Source organism: Neolamprologus brichardi, chromosome 18 (genome assembly GCF_056152115.1).
Source record: "Neolamprologus brichardi isolate AB-2024 chromosome 18, ASM5615211v1, whole genome shotgun sequence".
In the NCBI taxonomy this organism is placed as follows: Eukaryota; Metazoa; Chordata; class Actinopteri; order Cichliformes; family Cichlidae; genus Neolamprologus; species Neolamprologus brichardi.
The window spans coordinates 20,612,155-20,631,389 of record NC_142121.1 but is presented as its reverse complement, the minus strand read 5'-3'; positions in this window follow the sequence as shown (position 1 = coordinate 20,631,389).

Genomic DNA, 19,235 nt, shown 5'->3' with positions numbered 1-19,235 from the left:
CGTCTGCCAAGCCGGCCCAAGCAAGCCTTTTTGTTTTTTCTTCTTTTTCTTTCCTTTTCCTTTTCACAGCAATCTCACTGTAGAGCTATGTAGAGAGAAAAATGCGGTATTTCAACATAAGTTAACTTTCTTTATTGAAACAAAGCTACAAGGAACCGCTATGCATATCCAGAGTGACAAAGTGACACGGTCAATTGTTACAGTATATGACTCGTGTCAGAAACTCACATATTTAATGTTTTCTTGTGAGTGGACTTAAGTTAGCAAAGTAAGAGTGAACATACACCACAGAGAGCCTAATATTTGCTTGAAGTCTAGAGTTTCCCACGGTTTTCACAAGCTGTCTGATAAATGAGAGCACGCTGTGGGAGGCATATTAATCACTGAAGCTCAACACTGAGACACAAAATCCTCTTTTGTTTTTATACTCAGCCCACCTAGCTAGGTTTTATAGTACTAAGGGTCAGTCTTTAGTAACACCAGGCACACTGTTTTTTGGGGATTTCTTTTTATTTACAGCACTCAAAGGATGAGCATGTGTGCATATGTGTCTGTGTTTGTGTAAAGTTCAGGCCTCGGGTTTGTGAGCTTAAACCTTTTTCTTCTTGCGCACATACTGTCAGAAACTCTGGTAAGATAAACACCTTGCATGCCTGGCAGATATCACACCTTCTGCATCGCATCTGCAGTTCTTAAAGTGGGAACTTGTAGGGAGAGATGAGCAGTGCAATAATGTATAATAACCCATTTAACACTGGTGTAAAGGATCATTTCCTTGTATTTAATTTGCTGGAAAGCTGCACCAGATGAAAAAAAGATCAGAACCAATCACCACAGGCCAATACATTCAATTTGAGCACAACTCAGTTAGGGGCACGCTGATGTTAACTGCACAGTTTAACCTTCACCACAGATGATGATTATGAGCTGTGATTACTTATAATTCTTCAGCGGCTGATTCGAGTACTATAAACATATTTTCCGAGTTTCTCTAAAAATAACCGTGCAGTTTCTTTTTTTTCCTCTTTTCCTTTCCTTGTTTTGTCAAGTAGGAGGACCTTTACTTTCTTTTTTTGATTGCTTGAGCATGGCCCCTGAGTTGGGAGCTTGCTCAACTTGATCCGCTTTTTTCATTCTCACTGCTTGCCAATTTTCCTGACAACTGAAGCAGAATACAGACGGAGAGAGAGAGAAAAGGAGGTTTGAGGCTGACGCAAAAGCATGACAGTCTGTCTCTGCCCTTTGTGATGGCTGTGGTCACCCTTTAAGCAACACCCCCAACATCCCCTCCTTTTTTCCTCCCGCTAGCCTTACCAGAACAGGGTTTATCATCTGTGATGAAGTATCCGTGGTCTGGGAGGGATCAGCCCTGGATGTTTATTACATTAGGTCAGCATGTACTAATGGAGAAACTCCTGCAGACCATGTCATCATCACAGGGCAAAAACCGATACTAAGCAGTATTACCTCTTCCTCTTCTTGCCCTTTCTGTTCTTTTCTTTTTTCTTTTCAAAAGGTTAAAAAAGCGCACACATACACACACACATTCACATTAACACAAGAAGGGTCATAAACAGAAACAATTTTTTTATATTACTGTGTTTACTTCTGTAAATGTTTCATTATATATTAATATATAGTCCCTTTCTCTCATATGCAGTATTGCACAAAGATTTTATTTCACTAATTCATATTTTGTTAGAATAATGATAAACAGCTTTTATTGCATTGACAGTGCGTTTTGGGTCATTCTTATACTAAAAAATAATCCTGATGCCAGTCAATCATTAACGAGATTCTGTTGCGCAGTGGATCAAAATCTGCTCTGCATTCATCAGTTTTGATAAGATCCCCTCAAACAAGCCTCAGACCATGACAGAGCCTCCACCGTGCTTTATAGATGGCTGTAGACACTCACTGTTGTACCTCTCTCCTGACCTCCACACAGAAGGACAGCAATTTCAAATTTAGATTCATCACTCAATCTAAATTTCCATTCTCATCAGGCTTCAGCAGACAGTAATTCTTAAGGATATAATTTTCAGATACCGTTCATAAATAGTTCTCACTACTTCATTGGTCCTCCTTATCCGGTTTCCTTAGATTTTTTTACGACACACTGTAAACCATGCTGAGATAAGTTTTTGTTAGGTGTCTTTTTATGCTAGAATGTTTCATAGGTCAGTGTCAAGTGGCATAACAAACAGAAAACATGATCAGGTACAAGGACTAGACTGAAAATAAGATTTAAAAAGAAAAAAAGCACCTAATGTCTAAGGGAAAGTGCAACTAGTCAAGACCACTTCAAAAAAAAATAATACAAGAAAGTGCTTAGAAGTAAAACTTAAACTCTATATGGTCTACTATAGACTGTCTATTATAAGTTTTCACAATACTCTAAGATTCTAAATATTTGGCATGAAGTAATGAAAGAATCAGGTAAAATATTTTAAAAATCAGTGTTTAGTATACTATTGTGTTTGTCTGCTTATGTTAAATGAGAATGCACCTTTATATAAGATATGCATGTGCTTTGCCCCAGCAGTGACTTTGCTCTGACTTGTGCTGTTCAGGTGTTTGACAAAGAATAAGCTGCCAACTCACCGGAGGCCCACAATTAGCGCTGAGCAGCTGCTAAGCTTTCTGTGCCATAACAATTCACACTCTGTGGACACAGACTGTCAGCCTTGCGAGATCAGCTGTACAGAGCCATAAGCTTACTTGTCTTCTTTCCTAGTTTCAGTCTCCTCTCCTAGATTTGTGAATGTATGCAGGAAGGCAGTACACCTTCTACTTTTATGCTGAATGCTAAGTGCCAGTGATCCGTCCCAGAGCATGCCACACATTAAAGTGACTTTCATTCATTTTCATCAGTGTGCCTTAGGATGGACACATTCCTTCAATTTCAACTGCTTGTTGACCCCCCGCAGAACTGGCCCATAGGTAACCCTGGCTAGTGCAACATCAATAGCCATGGTGGCACCATTAATGAGACACGCTAGCTGTGTGTGATGTGAATCATAGGGAGGGCTGTAGGGTGCCTGCGCTGTGCTAGGCACACCATGTTTAATGAATATTAGGAAAGTCAGAAAAAGCCTGGACAGATGGTATCTCTTGAGGCATTTCCTGTTGGGAGCAACTGTCACAAGTAGAACTAGTTACCTTAAATCATCCAGTCAGATACTGTGGATCTGCACCAACATCATCATCATTATAAAAGTGCACAGAAAGGCATATACAGTAGCCACATGAATTTTTCTCCTGCTTAATTTAGCTGTAGTCTTTATAATATCTGACATTCTTTCAAGACATTTAGAAAGCAGCACCTCAGTCAATACGTGCCACACTGTGGCCAAGCTGTCTCCAGGGTTACAATTCTCCCTGTTAAGAGTCAAGTCAGAATAATCCTTGTCCGTGTTTCAACCACTAATGCCAGAAAATAAATTAATATATTTTAATTAATAAACAGGAATGACACTGTTTCTTTTGAAAAAGATACTTATTGTAGTTTGAGATGCTTTGCAAGAAATGTTAACTAGCTTGTCCAGTCTGCTTTGGTGGATGAAATTCTGCTCAAAAGAGCGAGCACACTGAGCAACATGTCTTTTTTTTTTTTTTAAATATGCAGTCGGCTTCCACACAATCATCTACAATAGCAGAAGCTAAGTAATCCCAAAAGCAGCTGAATGACATTTAATCGCTGGTGAAGGTACGATGCAAAACATTTGAGCTTTAAATATGCCGAAATGTATTAACAAAGACTTTATATTCAAATACCGCTTACACACACAGACATTGGATTCTGTGACACACACTGGAATAACGTGTAGTACCAGTGAGCCCGACATCATGGAGCATGAGTTACAGTAGCAATTTATGCTGGCGCTGCCAGGTGTTACTGTATAAGCCAATGTTTACATAAGTGTGTGGTGTGGAAATACCTTCAAAGCAGAACAGATAAAGGAACGCGGAATGTGTTATGCACTGTATATTGCGGTGAAAAGTATTTCCTGGAAGCAGGACAAGTACCTGCCTCGGCGCCTCTTATTTTCTGTGAATTTTCTCTCGAAGGTGTGAAGGTGCGTATCTGCTCAGAGAGAGAAAACATGTTGCTACCGTAGCAAAACAAACAGGATAAATCTCACCAGCAGAGGCAGTGGTGCAGAGACGAGCCTGACAACAGCCACAGGGCCCAGCGTCTACTGCACTCTGCCTAATCAAGCAGTCATTTGAAAACGTTGTCACTTGTAACATGGTAAAAAGAAGAGTGTGGAAATACAGTTTCGGGTGCCCTTGCAAACAATAGAAAGATATTAAAAAAGAGTGAGGGCTTTGTTTGTTTCTTTGTTTTATGAGTTGCAGCAGAGCAGAGCTTAGAAAAGAGGAATACAAGCATGATTAGTAGAAAACCTGATTCATTGCTGTGAGCATTTCAAGAAAAACAAAGTGTGCAAAGTTTGGAATGTCGTCATGTGACCACTGAATAGCAGTTTTCAGGGCAATTAACAGTGCCCCTGCCAGTTAGTGTAGACTTACCCTGTCTCTTTATCTACTGTAAAATCTAAGTGGCAACGAATCAGCATCGGAATATGCCAAATGTGGATTTAGACAAAAAAAATGTTTAAAACCTTGAAAGCTAACATTGGTGATCAAAAATCCTCAATATGGCTCCAAAAAGTATTCTTAAATTACTTTAAGATCAAAAAAGAAGAACGTGTGATGAAGGACAGTCATACTTTTCATTGACATGTCCTCTCTGTAGCCATGAGACGAGGTTCAACCTTTCATCAACACAGAAATAATTATCTCCACCTTGGGGAGATATTTTATTTTCGCTCCCAAACACATCACTGAGATGTTCATTGTAATGTTATGGGAAGATGACTGGTTCAGTCATGTGCTATTTTGTATATTATCACCTTTTAGAGACTAGCATAAAGTGGAAAAAGGTCCCATACTTGGCACAGAAATATATAATGAAGATTTTAAAATAGATCACATTGACTTTCCTGACGGTTTAAAAACAATACCACTCTTACAACTCTCTGCTTGAATTATTTCATTTCTTTTGGTACACCTGCATTCCTGTAAAGCATTTATTCCTTCAGTGTTTTTTTTCTAGTGTTGCATGATGCAGTGAGACAGCAATAGCAAATGACCTTCTACTTTTTTCTTTCCCCTCAGTTAAGGGTCTCATAATTACTGGCCTTTACTGCCACTGCATTTCAATGACTCTCTTTCAAGTCAGAATAACTCAAGGTTTAACTTTAATCATTTATTCTAAATAATTTCATTAAACCCATCATGGTGAAAAGTCCACAATTACATTAAAAGGAAGGAAATTCATTGAAAGAGAAAAAAAAATAGTAAAAGTGGGAACTGTGGAAGAATGTTCAGTACAGTCCACCTTCTTTGAATCTTAAGTATAAAGCTTTAAAGTCTGTCTGCTTCATATTTTGTTACATTCCCTATTAGCTGTAGTATTGAATCTATACACTTTCATAGTCTAAGACCAAGCCAAGAATTTTCTAACGTGTGCTAAAAAAAAAAAGATAAATACAAAGAGGATAAGCTGGCTGTAAACCATTACTTAGCCAGCTGTCTAAGCCCCAGTCACACAGGCCTAGAGACCAGTCGGTGACCATCTGGTGGCCACTGGTCACGATGTTAAAAATGTTTATTCCCCAGCTGATTAGTGAGTGGTTGATAGAAGTTGCTGGCAATTTCTAGGGTAAAATTGGTCAAAAAGAGGTACATAGTGCTGCACTGAAAAAATGTACAATTACTTTGGTTGCTAGAAGACAAGGAAACAAATTGTATGTAAACTGAAACTGTGAAAAGTGTGAAGCAAACCAGAAACAGACAAACTTCTGCTCTCAAAATAAAAGCTGAGCAACTAGCACTTTTAAAAAGACACAACTTTTATTGTGAAGGAGAGTGGTCTTTTAGCTTGTTAAGCTACTGCTCGGAGAATAAATGGCAAGCGTTTTGTAGACAAATAGGGGTCTTCCATCAGATGACCCTGAGCCACCTTTGGCTATGCTGCTATAGGCTAAGACTGCTATGGGACTGCCCATGACGCGCAGATATTCTTCTTCAGTTAGGGATATTCAAACACTTGGGGAGTGAAAAGATCTATTGCCATTTTTTTTCCTTCTCGCTCCTGTTGTTTGTTTCTCCTTTCTTTCTTTCCCCTCACTCCCCAAGCAGATAACTACCCCTCACTGAGCCTAGTACTTGCTCACAGGGTTGTGCACCACTGTTGTGATTTGGTGCTACATTTTAGCATTTGTTATGCGAAGCACTTTGTGATATTTATCCTGAAGCCTATAATATTTTTTTTTCCTCAATTACTTACTTTACTTGCTATATAAATAAAAGTATAGGGGGCAGCCCACATCATATCCAAATAACACATTTATTTGGTTTAAAAGCAGGCACTGGGATATTTCAATCTCATTTGAATGCCATTCTCCTTGCCTATAACCAAAGCTAGCATCATAAGATAAATCATTCACACGATAAAATGTTGTCAAAAGAGCAGCGCTCAACTTGGGGACATGATGTTGCTGACACAATATATGAGGCTAATCTACTGCATGTTGCTCATACATATCTTAATTATCCATTGAAGAGACCGTATTATACTTTTTTATTATTGTATTTTCTTCTCTTTCATGCCGCACGCTCTGTTTAGAGAGTCAAGAGATTTCCCACTTCCTTTCTGCAATGTATCCTTGTGCTAAATGAAAAAGAAAATTACTTTAAATAACTATTAGCCATCATTAGCAATCAGCTAGTAAGTAATCCAAAGGAAACACGTTAGAATAACAGACACTGGGGAGAAAAAAAAAATCTTGCATGTGTAGATGCGTTCGCCAAAGCTGAGGACTTAATGGAAACCATGTTTATAGCTCCCAGTTCTTGTGTCTGTGGTACCAGTGTTTCCATCAAGTACGCCTCTCTGCAGAAAATCCTTCAGCCTTACCAAGCTTTGTAAGGCAAATTAAACAATGTTCAAATTTAGCCTCTCCACCCTCCAGCTGAAGAAAGACGACTTTTGTTCTTCTCCCACCCGTGAAAAACGTAGAGCAACAAACTTGCTGTGAAAATAAAAATAAGGTTCATGCGAGGAGATGAAAGAAAAACTCGGGAACATCTGGCAAGCAGACGATGGCAGGTTAAGGTAAACAGAATGTCCTTTTATGGTAGTACTCCTACTCTCCTCAGAATCAGAGGTATGATGTGGAACACCTTCAAAGGAGTGAGGGGCCAGCACATCTTGTTTTAATTTTTCCTCTCACTGGCAGACATGCTCTTTGGCCATAATACACCCCCCTAAAGAGTATACTAGACATAGTCTCATACAACTGTGCACTTAATAGGGAGTCGTGCCTGCTTTTCCCCAAAACAAACGCTTTAGTCAAAATATGCATGCGATACAATGCAGACATTCCCAGCCTTGCATATTTTCAGTGTGACCTTCTGAGGGACCGGAGCGGGAGTAGATTAATTAGTTCACGGCCAGCCCTGGAAACCTCATGCCAGACCTGCATGTCAGCCTGTACAACATCTGGCAGCAGGCATCTGGTGCCATACATCAAACTAGCTCCTCCACGTTCCACGCCCATCACACTGAATGCTGGCCTGATCAAACTAACTTCTAAAACTAACATTTGTTTTACAGAGGAAAAGGGGCACTGAATTGTCCAGAGGCAGAACAAGAATATTTTTAAAGGTCGATGCCAGTCCAAGAAGTGCAAGTCTACTGCATCTGCCTGGTTTTAGGCAAAATATTGAAAAAGAGGAAATGTGTGCATAGGAATGCTTGTTCATCCAGTTTGCGTGTGTGCGTGCATGTGTTGGTGTGTATGCAACCAATTCCAAGCTAAGGCTCCCACCCCGATACCCCCAGCTGCTCCGTGTATCCCCCGTGCCAAAGCCTTTGATGTGACTAGCAGAAATGTCATGAACCTACAAGCACTCCAACCGCTTAGAAAGCTCTAATGAACAGAATAAAAACACAACCCCTAAATCAGTGAGCAGGCAGCAGCATCCCTGTAGCTGTCACACTGATATCAGACGGGGTCTGCCCTCCATGCCGAAGCTGCAGGAGAAAAAAGCCTTCCCCTGTGATAATAGGTAGCAGGCTTAGGGCTGTTAAACTGGGTCATTTAGTGGCACGTGTAACAGTAGAGTTCTCCTCTCCTTTGTCTCATTTTTCTCATTTTCACTCTTCACCCCATAGTCCTTTTATTGCTTCAGCAGAGCAACACCACCCACTATCGCCCCCAACCCCTGATAAAATTAACTACATTCCTCTCCAGTGATACCACCAAGTATTGCTGCTGGTTATAGAGAACATGTCTGACTGCCGTGTTTTTATCATCACGAAGCGCCGTGCTGAATGGAGCGGCCTGTCTGTCTCCTCGTGTGTGGTATTCCGTTATCATATTCCATTGAGTTATGGCTTTCTTATTCTGTAATGGGGGAAAAAAAGAGATTGTTACCTCTGCTGCTTTTTCCTGGTGTGCATGGTGCTATACTCAGCGGTGGAGTATAATTGAATGATTTTGTAAAGGGGATCAATGAGATTAGGGATTGTGTTTATTCCTCTGTCGCTCTGGATTAGTGGTCGTTTTATATCTGTCTTGAAGAATACTATGTACAGTACACACATTTAACACAAAGACACACATACACATATGTACAATGGTTGATAGCAATGAGGTGCTAAAGCTATACATGTGCTTATCAAAGAGCAAAGGAATTTCTTTTTAAATTACAGCAAATTATGAGTCATCTTCATGTTTATGTAAGAAACCTATACATTTTTATTTTGGTTGTATTTGTACGTCGAGGCTTTCCGTATGCTTTGTTATTGTGCTTGTATGTACCTTGGTACACGTGTTAGCATTCTCCGGGGTATCAAAGCAGCTTTAGAGGAGAGCGTTCTGGGAATTTTTCTCATGGACTGCATTCTAAAAGACTGGGGTAGGCTCAGACGTTTATAATGTAGGGAAAGCCCCGAGGCCGGTCTATCTGGTGTTATATGGGTAAAAGGAGAGTTTGCTATTATTAACCTTGTTATGAATCACTTTCCTTCTACCAATCCACCAGTAATCCTAATAATCCAAGCTTGTGCTCCCATCCCTGTGTAATAAGTGCCAGATGCCGATAGTACAGATAAACAGCAAACCTGTGTTTTTATCCAAGAAAAATAAAGCAGAGAGGCCCACTGGAATCCACATGCTGTGATGAAAGAATGTGAAAACAAAAGCACGCATAAGAGGAGAAAATCTCTCAATACTGAGAAAATAACCCTCATAATACTCATGTGGACAGATTTGTTTTTAAGTGGCACAAAATTATTTGAGAATATTTTGGTTTTTACAACCCCAGTTTCTGGGAACCAGTGATGTTAAAGATTATATCTTAGCAATAGGCATCAGCTCTTACTTAAATAGCATTCATTATGTTTAAGTAAGCAAGTTATGGCAAGTTAAGAGAGTTTAGCTGAAGTTGGACCAGCTAAACAAGGAAACCTAAAGGGAAAAAGAGAAAAAGAGGGAAAAAAAGAGGGCACATTTGCACTTTAGGCAAAAAATGTACGCATTAAGAAACATACTTACACATGATGGTGCTTAAGTATTATAGTGATTTGTGTGATTCTGTACTGCAGGCACTTGAACATCTACTCAGAATCTACAATTTAAAGAGACAGTATTAGCCACAAATGTAACTGATTATCACCTGGGTCAAAAAAGTATAGGTAATGTATTTGTGCAATTTTTGTGAATACGGACGCTAATTTTAGGGCATGTGGATTTCTGGCTTAGCAATCACTCACCTGCTATCTCCTTTGTCCTCTCCAGGGTCTGGGGAAATGTGTCCCTGGGGGTCTAACCTTATTTAAAGATCATGGGATAAACCAAGTAGGAAGTTGGGCGGGGGGAGTTGCTTGGCATTTTTAAGTGCTGTTTGAGATTTGTAGGATTATATTGTTTAAATGAAAATATAGGGTTTATGGGTGCTTTTGGGTGATTGTCTTAATTATAAATTATAATATACAAAATGGTTATATGGCTTAATTGCCTGTTTGGGAATTTTGGAAACACCCCTGGCATATTATGAGCAAAATGTTGCCCATCAGCAGCTGGGTATAAAAGGCTGCCAATTACAGCTGATTTTTTTTTTTTTTTTTTTTTTTTTGCTGCTGGTATAGGGCACCAGTGCTGCACAGAGCTATCATGTTAAGCTTTGTAAATTAAAGCTTTGATAAATAAAATAGCAAACTTGGGCTGTATTAAATCCTGTCTTTGCCTGCAGTGATTGTAGCCTGGCTGCTCAATGTGGGTGTAACACATCCAATGCTTACTATAATCACATTTTCCAACAATGCAAAAATGCATTACTGTGCTAGATTTTAGTAATCACAATACATCTACACTTATGTCACTCCTGGCAGTACAAAGATTCTTCAGTTATATGCACAGTGGGTAGATAAAATACATAAAGAAATAAAAATAAAGAAATCAAACATGCCCTTCTCTTCCTGCTAACTTTCACTGCAAACAGCTGATTTCAGCTTGTGTGCAGGGAAGAGAAAAATAGTGCAGTGTCTAAAACTTTTGAGGAGGGGAGATATGGGCATTGGGTTTTTTTTGTTTGTTTTGTTTTTATTGCAGGAAAAGATAAGAGCACTGGGGTTGACTGCAAAGTGCATCCAGTACAGAAAATTCAGTCGGAGCTGAGCATAAGCCCATCTCAGCTCAGCACCCAGAGCCTGATCGTCATCAGGTAACAAAGTCAATAATGAACAGCTTGTGGTATTGCGCCCTCCATTTCTCCCTGTAAATGTTTCTATGGTAGAAGCATCACTCTGAAGTCTCTTTGGGCTGGATTTCAGCTTTGCTGAGTGTTGTCAGCTTTGTCTTTAAACTAAAAGAAACACAACAAAAAGACAGTTTTTATGTCCTCATTAGGATAGTGATTTGTGTAGGTGTGTGGGACTGTAGCCTAAGGTTCATATTGTTAACTGGTAATTATGTGCAACTGCATTTCAGCGCATGTTACAGAGTAATGCAAAAGTATTATAACAGGTAGCGTAACAAATTAAATTCTCCAGAGAGCATTTAAGTCCCATAATGCATTACTGCATAAAAATGTTATGTATTGCATTTTTTTGAGTCATGACCTGAAAAAACCCCCCAAAAAAACTGACTGACTTGTGCTAGCGTCAAAACCCTGGCACCGGCACAACACCATATAATTGTCAGGGCTAAATTTGGAAAGTTGGAACCGCTGACGTCAGTAGCAACGGGAGCTGCTACTGCATTAAATTCACCCGTAGTTAACAGATGCAGCCTGCAGTTTTTGTCTACCATGATGTTCTTTCCACGGCAATTATCCCGACATCTACTCTGTATGTAACATTTGCTTCAAGAAACTCCAAGTGAGAGTCTCCTGGTTCTCAAAAGGCACCAAAGCAGAACTAGTTCTGGTATGGGCACTGAGTCAGCGCAAAATAGGTAAGACAGAGCGTAAAGCAGTGGAGCATTTTTCAGAGGTCTTTTTGGATTGCATGTACTGGAGTCTAGTGGGATAGAAGTTTAAAGAGAAGAGTACTTGGGGTGCAACAAAAAAAGAGGACTTTTCTGTTCATATAGCTCACAAACGTTCAACGAGGAATCCTGATGCACAGCTTGTAAAGACAGCGCTTTAGTTCAGTGGAATTCTTTTTGGTTTACACTGAAACAAAACATTTCAGTGGGAAAGAAAAAACGAAATGTTGGCTACTTTTATATGGGACCTACAACTAAGTGACACTTTTCAAGTGAGCCAGTTAATTAAACTAATTCTCAGAAATGTCACTTCAGCAGCACGTCTCAGTAGATGTTATTGAATTGTTTCTTTTGTCTCTTCTGACAGTGATTCATTTTGGGAGGCGAAAGAGGCGAAAGAGTCCGTCTGACCCACTTAGAGGAATGCTTTGTTTCCTTTTTCCTTACAGCTGAAAAATACTTTGGCCTTGACTAATACTCCCACACAGTACCTTGCCTTTAAGGTTTTTACATGCCCCTTGCTCACACACTGTTCAGCGCTGTCTTGTGATCTGAGACACGCCAACAATGCATTTCCAGCATTTTCTTTTTTCATCCTTCGTTAATTCAAGGCCCACTGTGTTTAAGACGAAATATAAGAATTTTAAACTGTAGAAAGTGCAGCACAATATGGGAAAATTAGCATAAAATATCTACTTCAAAGTGGGTTGAAGACAAGTTTGATTGCAGTGATGAAGAGGGTAATAATGACATCCAAGCACTGATGTCTATGAAGATTAAACGCAGATGTCTTAATAGTCCCACTGCTGTTTTAATGCCAAATATATCTTTTTAACACAACAGAATGCTAAGTCGCGGTCTTCAGTTTGCATTGTTTAAACATCAACTGTGCCTTTGTTTACCACCTAGCAGCCTATCAGCATCCTTCCTCCACAGACAGGAAAAACAAGAGAACGGATAGCGAGGAAGAATCGATCATAGTAATGGTTTTTCCCTGTGGCGAGTGAAGCCCGGGCAGGTGACATATCCACCCCCATCATACACATCACAGCACTCCATCACCTCTGTCAGCCACAACACCAGACTGCTCATTCTATCCAGTATATTGGCCCTTTACCTTATCTCTCCGACCAATCCTTTTTGGTCTTTATCCCACCCCCTCAACCAATTTAAATTCTCAAGCTTCACTTTAACCAAGTCAGAAGCCCTTTATCAAACCAAGCGGTCAAATTAATAGCCGCTACCTTTACATATAACATCAGAAGGATAAGCAAGGCAAGTGGGACAAAGGCATGACTCCTGCTGCTGTTCTTCAATACCCTTCTGGAAACAAAGTCAAGCACAAGAATCATTTGCACGGTTAAAGAAATATGTAATATTATGGTGTTTTCTTGGTGGACATAGAGTCCACATTGCACTCATTAAAGCTCTAAAGTAATTAATCTAGTTTCACATTTTCACACTTTTGCAGCGCTTGTTAACGCTCAGTCATACTAATCAGCTGAAATAAATTACATTAGACTTGAAAAGAAGTTGTGCAATTAATTCAAGTCGCATTTGGTCCTTATTATCACATAAGAAAAAATAATAAAAGCAACTTTCTGTCCCTTAAGACATATTTTCAAATAAAATATCAAGAGCTAAATAACTATACTCATTTATAAGATGTAACTTCTCTTTGATCTCACCATTCTGTTAAATAAAATGGCATGAGTATGACCGAGCACCGTCTGCTTTGTTGAAAGGATGATAATGGCGATGACTTGTTCACATGGTATCTTTATGTCTGGCTAATGGTGGCCCCCATTAGTCAGAAATGTGTAATTGCATGAGTCAGAAAGCTAACAGCTTCTTCGTGTCTCCCTTCTTGTCAGTCTGTACATCACACCGACTACAGAAGAGGGCAGTCTGCCAGCTCAAACTGCAGAGTCCTGATTCTTTATCTGATCTGTGTGTGCGTTTGTGCGTGCGTGTGTGTGTGTATGTGTGGGGGCGCCTCTGTAATTGTGTGCATATGTGCTCATTTCATGCTCACTTCTTATTTATTGATCTTTTTGTCTCATTATTTGTATATTTGTCTTCAGTCCAGCATTATTGCTAATAATTGCCCTCTGGAATAAATCATCCAGGAGGCTATAAAGTAGTCAGCCCATATACTGTACAATGAAGCATATCTCAGATACATATTAACTAAATTGTGATGTTTATTAGCAGAGTAAGGATAATTGTATAAGCAGCTGACCAATGAGATGAAACCAAACAGGTTCAACCAGCCTCACAAAGACTGAAAGTGTGCTGAGATTATTTCTATAAGCAGCAGTTTTGGTGACTTTTCAATGGAAAACAAATGAGCTCATTTGTACTTGAAAGCCTTTCTCCAATATTACAAATTACTGGAGTAAAAATAGCATTTATTCATTTATCCCTTGTGGAGATGCGAGATATTAGATAAACCTTTCTCAAAGCACATGTAACTGGAGAAGGAGAGCTGCACTCTGTGTTTGTTTGGTTCTTTTTTTAAAGTTTAAATGTAATTTTAATCAAATGTAATCAGACACCATGTAGTGAAAACAATTAGCATGAGTATAACTTTTGTATGCACTCATAATATGAAATTTTGCTTTTCTAAAAAACATTACTTCATTACTGCACATTAGTCCGTCAGAAAATGAAACTGTAAAGTTTAAAAGCTGCTCGGGTCCTTTTTGCTTGTTCAGCTTGTGAACGAGTGGCTTTCTCTCTTTTCATCTTTTCAAAGTCATTTGCAGTTTTGGTCATGTCACGTTACATGTTATTTGGCACTCAGACACAATGGCACCAGTGTCTGCTTACCTTCAAAAATACAGAGGTTGGCATCTACGCCTACTACTTCATCTTATCACTTCTTAACCCAGTGATATTGTGAGTACTCCTATTACAACCATGTCAGCTACACAAGGAAGCCACATCTGACAGGAGTCCCTATGCAGTTTGAAATAAAACTGTCCCTTAGCTAAAATATTGCTGCTTATAAATAATTAATGTGATGGCATTTCCTATTTTTTTCCTTGTTTTTCTTCCTTGTTTTTTTGAGGCATAATTAAAATCTCAGGAGCCCTCTGACTGTGCTGGGGATTAATCTCCCATGGCAGGTCTCCATCTGCAGACTGGATCATCAGCCATCCCTCTCTGCATTAGCCCCCAACTGTGCAACTGTCTGCCCATCCCTTTATCATCAGGCTTTAGCGTGATGCAGAGGGGCTCACTTGGGAAAGGAGTGGGAGATGAGAGACAAGGTAGGCAACAGAAAGAAGGAGATGTTGATAGAGGTTGCTGTTGAACAGCAGCAATAAGTCATTATTTTTGAGCTTCATTTCCCCCTAAATGACCCTCTCCACAACGATAGCTTCCTAATAGTAGATACATTTTTAATGCAAATAGTTGAGATTGTGATTGTAAATTTCTCTTTCTTGTGATGTTACTCTTAGGGTGGTGAGGCTGGAAGCCTTTCAGAAAGTCCATCTGCACTTGCTATGAAGACATCAATACACCAATAGGGCAATTATTTATTTATCTTTTTTTTAATTGAAAAAAAAAGAGATAAAATGGAGTAAATTTGGATTAAAATGCAAACTTTATCGGTTGAGCTAATTGAGCATAGCATTAGTTCAGGCAGACCACAATCTCAGTTCTTCGGCTGATCTTCATGCTGGTGATTGGTACATTTGTGTATTTTTAGTGGCGGAGATAATATTTTTTCCCAGTCCGCTGCCAATTCCTCTGCCGGGCAAATTCGGACTCATTTGGCATCAAAATACACAACGACAGGTTTGCTACATTCAAAACATAGCTACACAATAGCAACAAGCAGTATGTAGGTTTGGTACATATGTGTAAGCGGAACAGAAAGCATTCCTTAAATGAGCAATGCAATATGACAGCAGTCAGTCACAGGGACCCATGGGTTTATAATTCTCCCAGGCTTTGAATTGGAAAGCGTCTCTTCATCTAAATAGCCAAGTATTTGGCTGCTTCACAGTCCAGGCGATTTAGCAAGCCCTGGGCTCCAGCATGCAAGATATGGTTGATCCAATTTAGGCCATGCTCAATCAACCTAATTCTACAGGGGACACGGCGGCTGGATACTGCAGTGTGTGCAAGAATGGATTGCTCAACAAAGCAGCTTTTAAAGGTCATGTTTTCGCTGCAGCCATGCCTACAAGATCCTTATAGAAGGCACATTTTGGAAACCGAGTCCTGTATGTAAATTCATTTTAAGTCTCTGTATTAACAGTGATTTATGCTGCGAGCCTAAGGGGCCCCAGTTTTGACTCAGAAAGAAAGTGTGAAATGCTGTATGACATCAGCAAGGCCCCGTTTATGGAAGGCGCACGTCTCTGCGAATAACACTGACACTACAAGTATCCGAAGCACTTCTGAATAAATAAATAAAAGCAGCAAGCTCTTGTTTCCCTGTTTACTCTCGCTTTCTTTCTCTTGTTGACACAACGTAATCACTTGCTAATGCTGTAACTTGTCACAAACGTATGCATGTGCGCACGTCAACAAGGTTTCCATGTTTCTTCCTAAGATCCTCATCTTTCTCATGGGGAGAGCGGTGTCATGCTTTTGCTTCTGCCATACAAGGAGCCAATTATATTATCAGCGTGGGACCTCGGCTTGACATCGCATGTCCTGATGGTATAATGAAATAAAAGAGGTTTCACATACATGCCCCCACTGCGTCCTTGACGTTTGGATATGTCTACTTTGCAGTTTCTGTAATTTGCGTGAAAGGTATGTTTTCAAAGATACCGTGGAGATGAGCGTTCTCCACAGGGGAGCGGCGACTCTGGCAACCAATTCGAGGGGCAGCTTATGGAGGCAGAGAATGCTATACTCCACATTTTGAAATTTGCTTTTGTGGTCCATATATTTTTTTTTTAAGTTGAATTGGAAAGAATATTGTAGGAATGGAAGAGCTGCATGATCAGTATTGTCCTTAACTTGGTCTGCTTATAAAGCTTAAATAGTCAGTTTAAATAACAAATAAAGAAAGAAATACCTAACATGAACAACAACATATGACATATTACACTGTGTCACATAACAAATATCAAGCCATAATGCAAAAACAGCCTTTGAAAAACCAAGTACACTCTTACTGCTCCATAGGAATTAAGAGTGTAAATAGCAGCCAGGTACTTCTAATCAGAAGCACTTGTTTAACTGATCATCAGCAAGTGTGAGCACGTCTATAATGGCAGGTCTGGAATATTCAGGTGTGTGCCAACACAATGCTAAGGTTATTACTCATTAAAGACATCAACAGTCTTAGATGGGTTATAAGCCTGTTTCCAAACAATTTCGAGTCCGTCATTCTAAACTGAGAACTATTATTCACAAGTGAAAAACATTTAAGACAGATGCAGATCTTCCTAGGAGTGGATGCTCCAGCAAATTCACCCCAAGATCAGACCATAAGAAGAAAATGCAAAATACGAAAAAGCTACATATCAGACTCTACAGGTATGTTAAAATTTAAATTCTTTTAATTTCCATCCATCCATCCATCCGCTTCCACTTATCCTTTTCAGGGTCGTGGTGGGCGCTGGAGCCTATCCCAGCTGTCATAGGGCGAGAGGCGGGGTACACCCTGGACAGGTCGCCAGTCTGCCGCAGGGCCAACACATAGGGATAGACAACCATTCACACTCACATTCACACCCAGTGGCAATTTGGACTATCCAATTAACCTATCCCCACAAGCTGCATGTCTTTGGACGGTGGGAGGAAGCCAGAGTACCTGGAGGGAACCCACACAAACACGGGGAGAACATGCAAACTAAACACACAAAAAGACCCCGGCCTGATAGTGGAATTGAACTCAGGACCTTCTTGCTGTGCGGCAACAGTGCTAACCACCGTGCCACTTGCAGTTGTCCAGTCAAAGTCCAGACCTCAACATAATTGAAATGCTATGGTTTTAATCTTTAAGACAGCTTATGTGCATAAACAAAAAACTTGCAAAACTCAATGAACTGAAGCGATACCGTAAGGAAAAGTGGGCTAAAGTTCCTCCACACTGATATAATAAGACATGACTAATAAGGTCATGTAGGAAATGATTACTTCGTTTCATTACTGATAAATATGGTCTACAAACTACCAGGCTATGGGTTATACCTAGATTTCCCCAAATAAATTCAGTTTGACTTTCTTAGTTAAATAAATGCCATGGTGTAATATGTCATTTGCTCATTTGAGGTTGTATTTACCTAATATTAAGACCTGGTAAGATACTGACTGGTACTTATGCCAGTCTATGTATTCTACTTTTCTACTGCAGGCTTCATTCACCCAATCACACACACACAGTCCACAGTTACAGAAGTGCTTTCCTCTATGTCTAAGCACTTTTTTATCTAACATTCACACACACACGCACACACTCCGATGAACATATTCAGCCTTCATTTATTTCCCCAAAGATACTTTGACATACAGACTATAGAAGAGGGGGATTGAGCCACTGATTGGTGGACGATCTGCTCAAGCTCCTGAACCACAGCTGCCCCTGAGCCAGAACCAGATGATGTTTCATTATGTCCTGATATGTAAAATCTTATTTTTACCATGATTATAATATAGTGCTCTAAATGTTATAAGTCAGTAGGAGTTTCCCAGTTCTGTCCTGCTTTCTGATACTCACTGTTGGATGTTTGTCTTCCTGCAAATTCATCCACTTCACATAGTTTCTGCATTTCTCTCAAAGGTGTCATTCCAAAATTGGTCAATCTCAGCTCTGGCCTTTTTATTTTCTGTCCTTTTTCCCCCCTTACAGCTGGGAGTTCACCCAAGATGTTTCTTCTTTTATTTATGTATTTTATTATGTATTTTTTACAGCCTATGAGCCAGAGTATGGAGTGCATTTTTGGCTGTTTCTAAAACATCACTTATAAACTTCTTCCTGTAGTTCGTATCCATCCTGGAACCAAGAACATGTCTGTTTTCATCCCTAGTTTATTTACAGTTTCAATTTGTCACTTGCAGAGTACTTGGCTTGCATCTTTTCACAGACAAGTTGTATCTTATAAGGTAAAGTACTGCATGGCAAATCATATTGGCAATTTGAATTTGCAATGTGAAACAAAGGTTGGCATCGAAATCATCGTCTTGATGACAAGGAGAATTTTACTGACTGTTGGAAGTCATTTAATCTAACATACAAAGTTTTACCGCAGTCAGGAATGTTTGTTGTAAATGTTCAACATGCTGCTATAAAATGTGCCAAGCAGTGCTTGATGCTGGCGCTTAAAACATGCTTGTTATAATGAGATCTCCCACCAACAAACAGATGTGGCGAACCAGCATTATGTGAAGTTAACATCTGTAGATAATTGGATGGTGTAGCTTTTTGTGGAAAACATATTGTGGGCCCCTGTTCCTCAGTGAGAAGTCATTATCAATGTTTATGTTAATAGCTTTGCCATACCAAAGCAGCATGTGCTCTTGGACTGAAGGGGGTTTGGACGACTATTTTTGTTTTCCATTTCTTAGTCATAGGTGCATTGCTGCTTAGATTTTCAAAAGTACTGAATATCAAATTTCACTTCACTCACTAGATGGCTTGACCTAAAAACTAAACTTACATTAATTTTAAGTCTTTTTAAAACAGCTTTATTAACCTAT